Source organism: Macrobrachium nipponense, chromosome 41, assembly GCF_015104395.2.
Source record: "Macrobrachium nipponense isolate FS-2020 chromosome 41, ASM1510439v2, whole genome shotgun sequence".
NCBI lineage: Eukaryota > Metazoa > Arthropoda > Malacostraca > Decapoda > Palaemonidae > Macrobrachium > Macrobrachium nipponense.
This window is the reverse complement of record NC_061102.1, coordinates 23,885,050-23,892,035: the sequence shown is the minus strand read 5'-3', so window position 1 is coordinate 23,892,035 and position 6,986 is coordinate 23,885,050.

Sequence of the window (6,986 nt, the reverse complement as noted above, 5' to 3'; positions counted from 1 at the left end):
CCACTTCGTATATTACTTTATACATATGAGAGAATTGATATAGCAATATCCATCATATGCTGGTTACTGCCAGTCTTGCTCTCCCCTGACATTGCTAAGCGCCTTGATTTTATCTTCATGGGAGCTAAGTGTCAGAAGGTTCCTTTTCTACATGACTGATGCCATGCTCTTTACCAAGTCCTCCATGGAGGGTTAGTGCCACCAGTGCACCTCTTGCGGTGAATTATAGGCATTACTTAGGTTCTTTGCAGCGTGCCTTCGGCCCCTAGCTCCAGGTTCTTTGCAGCGTGCCTTCGGCCCCTAGCTCCAACCCCACCCTTCCTTTTATCGGACCTGCTTTCATATTCCCTTTCTTCCTCTTACTTTCCAACCTCTCCTGGAAATGGAATCATAACGCAATTGCGAGGTTTTCCTCCTATTACACCTTTCAAACCTTCTGTCAATTTCTGTGTCAGCGCTGAATGACTTCATAGGTCGCAGTGCTTGTCCTTGGGCATAAATTCTATATTCAGTTCAATTCTTTACCGAGTTGCCTGTCCAAAGTCCAAAGAAAAGGCTTTAGTCTACCTTACAGTTCCTTCAACACCGGTGATACTCGGCAAACACTGAACGTTCCTTGGTGATTTATTAAGAATAATCCACTTTAATATCTCAACGGTGTGTTTTTGTGTCTGTTTTATGATTTCCATTTTATTGTCATGTAATGAAGGAAGTTATTGGAGGTTGGGGAAGTAGATTGAAATTCGGAGAAAGCAATGAAAGCTTTTCTGCCAAAAGAGGGATATAAGTTCATGGTAAATATAGAATTGCTGAGTGTAGAATGAGCAACATTTTGGAAGGTTTTCCTCATACTTAATGTTTGCCCTTAATGTATTTCAAGTGCGTGTCTGTCTTTGTGTGAGAATTATTTGAGTATCAAGAGCGAGAAATGGAGATGAATATGGCGGTAGATTTTAAAGAGAAGTTTTAATCTAGAGACATAACGAAATTTCATTATAAAAAAGTAATGATCCAAGAACAAGTTGTGGACACTTTTATTATCTGTCATGTAAAATTATACGTACAGAAATGGCTTCTCTCGTTGATATGAAAATAAATTTTGACTGATTTTATTGTCTTGAAGGCGTTACTCTTGATATTTATGTGGCTTGGTAAATCGCAAGATAATGAAGCCACTCGTTCATGTATCATAGTTTACCCCGTTACCCGATATGTAAGTTGTATGAAAGAAAACGTGTTTGTAATCGAATGTAGAGGGAGACTATGCTACTTTTGTTCTCCCAGGCCCTTTTGTAAGGCAATATGTTACTTGGACTTGTAAGTTCTGATTTCAGAATCATATAAAATTTGGGACTAGTTGTATCGATTTGCACCCTTCCTTATATTATTTGTAATATATTGCTGTAGTAAACGGTAAAATAGTAATAACTTCATCGACTTGAAAACTATTATAATGTTTTTCTCAATCTCGTGAGAAGCGTCGCTTATTAATGATTATTGCTTTTTATTAATTGTTCTCCCGATGCTGTTTTTTTTTATTTGTTTGTTTGTTGTAAGCGTGAGCCGTTTGAGATCGCTCTTGTAATTCTGATCTCCTCAGAAATAAACATGGCGCCGCAAGTGCTAGTGACTATCAGTGCCAAGCTGGTATCAATGGTTGACCCAGTGACGAAGCCATATCCGGTCCCAATTGAAGCTGTCAAATAGATAGCCTCTTACATGAAATATGACACTTGAAGCTGTCAGACTGATAGCTTTTTGCGAGTCAGCAGACATGCAGAAATTATTGTCAGTTTGAGGTTTGTAATGTGACATGAGTTTGTTGCAAAGAGAACATGATGTTTTTGGTCTAGTCACTAGACCATTCGTCTAATCACTCGACCATTGGTCTAATCACTCAACCATTGGTCTAGTCACTAGACCTTTGGTCTAATCACTCGACCATTGGTCTAGTCACTAGACCATTGGTCTAATCACTCGACCATTGGTTTAGTCACTAGACCATTGGTCTAATCACTCGACCATTGGTCTAGTCACTCGACCAAGAACATTATCGACATCTAGTGATCTATGCAAGGCCCTTACACTAGAGACTAGACTCTAGTGTAAGGGACTTGCTTAGATCATTGTACGTCGATAATGAACAACTTTTAACCTAATAAAAGGAAACTATTTTAACACGGTCTGAATGCAGTTACCAGGTTTATGTCAGTATCTTGTGTTCTGCAATACAGAGATATTGGTGAAATTACGGTACGACTTGGCCCTCATTCAAAAACTGCAGAGCAGGAATCGAAATATTATTATTATTATTCTAAGACCGTATTTGACTGCCCCTCCCACGTTTGCGCAGCTGTGTCATCTCTTGGAGTGGTTGGTTCTCTCTCGTGTTTCCTTCTTCAGCTATCTTCCTCACTCCTCATTTGAATTTCTCTTTATATTTCGTTCGTTTCCATAAAGAGGCAGTGTTGCCCCTTGGTAAATTTCTCCAGGTTTTGCCTGACAAGTGACTATTTCCAGTAGTGTTTGGGCGCTTTTACTTTTTTTAGACCTATGTTTGTTTATATTCATATCCAGACGGTTGCATGTATCTCTTTTAAAAGAAAATTATAGCCTTTTTTAATATCATTACTGCAGTTTTTTTATATATACTAAATTTCTGTATTTTTCTTTTTAGGTAAGTTGGCTTGTCGAATCATGCAGAATCTGGTGGGAATCAAGTAAGTCTCGAATTAAAGTTGGCTGTTAATTATTGATTAGAAACTCAGTGTTTGCCTGATATTTGTAATGCCATATTGTGGAGTATGAAGTTGGTGTACATACACCAACAACCATTTGGAAAGAAATGAACCTGTTAGATCTCTTAAATAAAAAATAAAAATAAGACATGAAAATTTAATGTGCGTATAAACCTATTCATATTTTTTTCAGTTGTTTTAAATTTTAATGTGTTAGCATTTTGTGCTCAAATCGGTCTATGTCCAGTTTTTATTTGATTTTTTTATTGTATTAATTTCAGTTGTTCTTCCCGCCTTTGTTTCGCTTCCTCTTTTTAGCCCCTTATGGTTGCTCGTACTAAATGGACCCCCAGCTGGGCTTTACCCCTCCTACCCCCTCGCGGGGTGTACCCCAAGGAGCTAAGAGGGTCCCCTCCTCCTCCCCCCGCCGCCTCTTACGTCCTTTCCTCCCTATTGACCCAGTGGTGAATTGCTTCCCTTCCTTCCCCCCACTTGTTCTCTCTCTCTCTCTCTCCTCTCTCTCTCTTATTTTGAGTTTATATCCTACCTTCTACCCAGTTTCCATCGTAAATTGCATTTTCCTAGCCACTTTCTCTCCAATTTCCCCATAATGAATTTGTTCTGCCCACTTCCCACCCTCTCCAAGCCCTCGCTGGGACCTTAATCCCCAACCCTCCAACCCCTCCCCCCCCTCCAATCCTCTCCCATTTCCTTTGCCATTGCATTCGGTGAGTCGGTCTTCCCCCACACCCTGCCCCCCCCCCCCCCAACCAACCGACATCATGCGGAGGCTGTTAAGGAAAATATTAATTTTTTATTATTATTATTATTATCCAATCCCACCTGTATTTCCTGTCGAAAGCCAGGAAACTTATTGATTTTGGTTATGATTTAAATGTGTATACACACACACACACACACACACACACACACACATATATAGTAATATATATATATTTATATATATATATATATAGATATAATATAGATATATATATATATAATATATATTCTACTTTTTCACGATTTATATTTTGCAATTCGTTGTTAGACAAATGAAACATTTTTTCATTCAGGAAACTAGCTATTTTGGGAGTTAATATTCTTTTAGATAATTTTCATTTACGTCGTAGTGACAGATTTTTTTTTTTCAAGTTTTATTTTTGTTTATTGTAAAAACTACTGACACAATGCCCTGAGTGTTATCATTCTACAGCTATTGCCAAAAGTAGAATCTCTTTGAGGCTGTGCAAATTGAGTTTACTCGTGGTCTTTGGAGTTTTTTGCCGTCATGTTGATTTTTTTTTTTTTTATGTTGATAAAAAAAATATTCTTAACACATTTTACACAGCTATTGTCACTGCGATAAATATAGTATCAGTAGGTATAGAATTACGTATGCAATGTTCCACTGCATCAGATGACATCAACGGTCGATTGTTCTGATTATATTTAAGCTCACGTTCTTCAGAATTCTTAATATTGATACTTCGTGTGTTTTTCATATTGTTTATTAATTGAAGCATAGGAGTTTATATCTTACCCTTCGATGATAACCGTTTGATCCGCGAAGCAGATGTTGCGAGGAGCGTTTTTCTACCGGATGTTTTCTTCGCGTAACCGAATCTCGACACCGAAACGTTGCGTCTGAACGAACGCGCCACAACCGACTCCCCATGTGACGCATTCCGTTTTTTCTAATGTTGTTTAAATGCTTCTTTTCATCTTGACGGTTAGTACCTCTCTTGATATAACACTTTAATGATATTGGTTTCATACCGATGTACAACTGGGCATTTTCGGGTGTGGTCAGGATAAGGCGGTCAGGTGTTTGAATAAAGGCTGTGACGTCAGCGGAGGTAATGATGTCATCACCGAACTCGGTTGGATCGGTACCCCTTCCTATGTGCCCTTATACCCCCACCCTCCCCCCTAACCCTTCCCACCCCCTCAGATTTCTCGGCTCATTCTCTCCCGCCCTTTTTTCCGCGCGTAGTCTCTCTCTCTCTCTCTCTCTCTCTCTCTCTCTCTCGTCTCTCTCTCTCTCTCTCTCTCAATAACCCAGTTTCTCATTAGACTTAAAATGATGAATTAGTCTAACTCTAACTCTGACGAAGTTTTTTTTTCCAGTCGTGTTCCTGTCTTTTGTCTGTCTTTCTGTCTGTCCGTGTTCGTTATTGTGTCTGTCACGCTTACTTTTCCTTCACAACTCCTCCAACAAGTTCACGGTGTCTCAGACAAGTTTTGTTCAAAGAGATCACCAATTATAGATGTACATAATGGACATTATTTCCTTCGTCTCGGTCCATCATTTTCCACTTTAATTTACCTCTGTTATGCAAGATATCTTATTTAGGGTGAAGTTACCGCTCCAAATGACGTGGATTTTGCACAGAGCTCTAACCTGAGCCTTATTTATTGCACTAGAAGATTCAGATTGCTTATGTCCATGCACGTTAAGCTATTATTACATAATAAGCTGTTATTACATAATAAAGCCCTCTCTGGTTCCTCGAAGCTTAACAACGTTGTGACTTTGACCTTCATAGTAAAAATGACTTCCAACAGGAGCATCCATGATTCGCAAACATATCTAAAAACTGCTTACGCAAGAAGTTTTAATAGTTGTTTGGGTTTAGTATGGGATATACATTGCTATAGTAATGCTTTCGTAATGCTTGTTCTTGCTTTTGGATTCATCTTGATGTAAATGTAGAGGGTACACTTATAACAGTTTTAAGATTGTGGAATTTGGTAGAAGGCTTGCATACCATGTGGTAGACATTGGAAGGTTTTAAGAATTTGGGACGGAGCATCTAATTAGCATAGTCCTCTTCACGGCTACTTGAAACAGTTAGTTCACAATTTTTTTTTCTTTTTTTTTAGAGAGAAAGAGAGAGATTGTGTGGTACGTCGTTTCAAGTAATGTAATGTTGATTATTTTATTTTATTTATTTTCATTTTATTTATTTATTAATTATTATTATTATTTTATTATTATTATTATTATTATTGTTATTATTGGCAGTTCCTTGCCACAATATTGGGTATACTACAGAATTTCCTTTCAATTATACTTTTTCCTGTTTGACAAATTAGTCACTGAAACTCTTCCTATATGACAGAAATTCTTTCAGTCAAACTTGGTATATAAAGGTAGACTATGCTTGAATGGAGACCATCCTTTGTTTTTCCGTTATAGGGTGTCTTGCTTACGTTGTCAATACACCACCTCTTAATACACAGGATTAATACAGAAGCAAGATATCAATCCAAGTTGGTACAGGGTAGACCATCTTGAGTAAATTTGCATTACTGAAGATCGCCTGTCTCTGGCTGTCAGTGGCTTCCATGCTTACCTTGGCATCGCAAATACTGCTACAAAGTTGAAAGGATGATAGATGTGCATGAAGGAAGATTGTCTATCTGTCTGTCTGTCTCGCTTACGTTGTCATTGTAATTCGTAAGTTAAGAAGAAGGGTTTTATTTAGTTGATAAAGGGACTTGTGTGTGTGTGTTTATATACTCGGTATTCTTGTTCTTCATGACACGAACTGCATTAACGATAATAGTGTTTTCCTCTTTTAAAGTCTCACATTTCTGTATTTATTTGTGATAATACACAACTTGGCTAACTATTCAAAAGAGAATCTAACTTCCGTTAAAATTGGGCTTTACGGAAGTAACAAAATACTGACATTATTTGTGGTAGCGGCGTCGATAACCTTGATGCGTTGATGCCGGTTTTATAGTAACCATAAATCGGTCAGTCAATCAGTTACGTCTGGTAACGAATCCGAGAGAGCACTGAAGTGCCTAAAGTAAAGAATAATGGTCTGTCTGTATCTTGTTATGTGTCTCCTTTAACTCACACCTACGATGTGATGCTTTTGAATTATGCAGTGATTTCCAAGACGCCAACGTTGAATATTTGTCTTAAATAGGTCCATAAAGGACAGATTTCAATAAGCCACTATATTTCTGCCTTATACATATGCGTTTTCGTTTCGTTGGAAACTGAGAAAGGTGCTACAGAGGCTGTAGTTTTCAGTCTGTTTTTGTGAAATTAAATTGTTGAAAGAAATTATAGCAAATATTAAGAAATGAAACATGACATACGAAATTTAAAACATGCAATAAAGAATAATAATATTTGTTTAATGCGTTCCAGCCGCATTTGTTTTTCCAGAAGATTCCTTTTGTGTACTATAGTATTTTCTCCCACGTGCATTTAATCTCCGCATATCT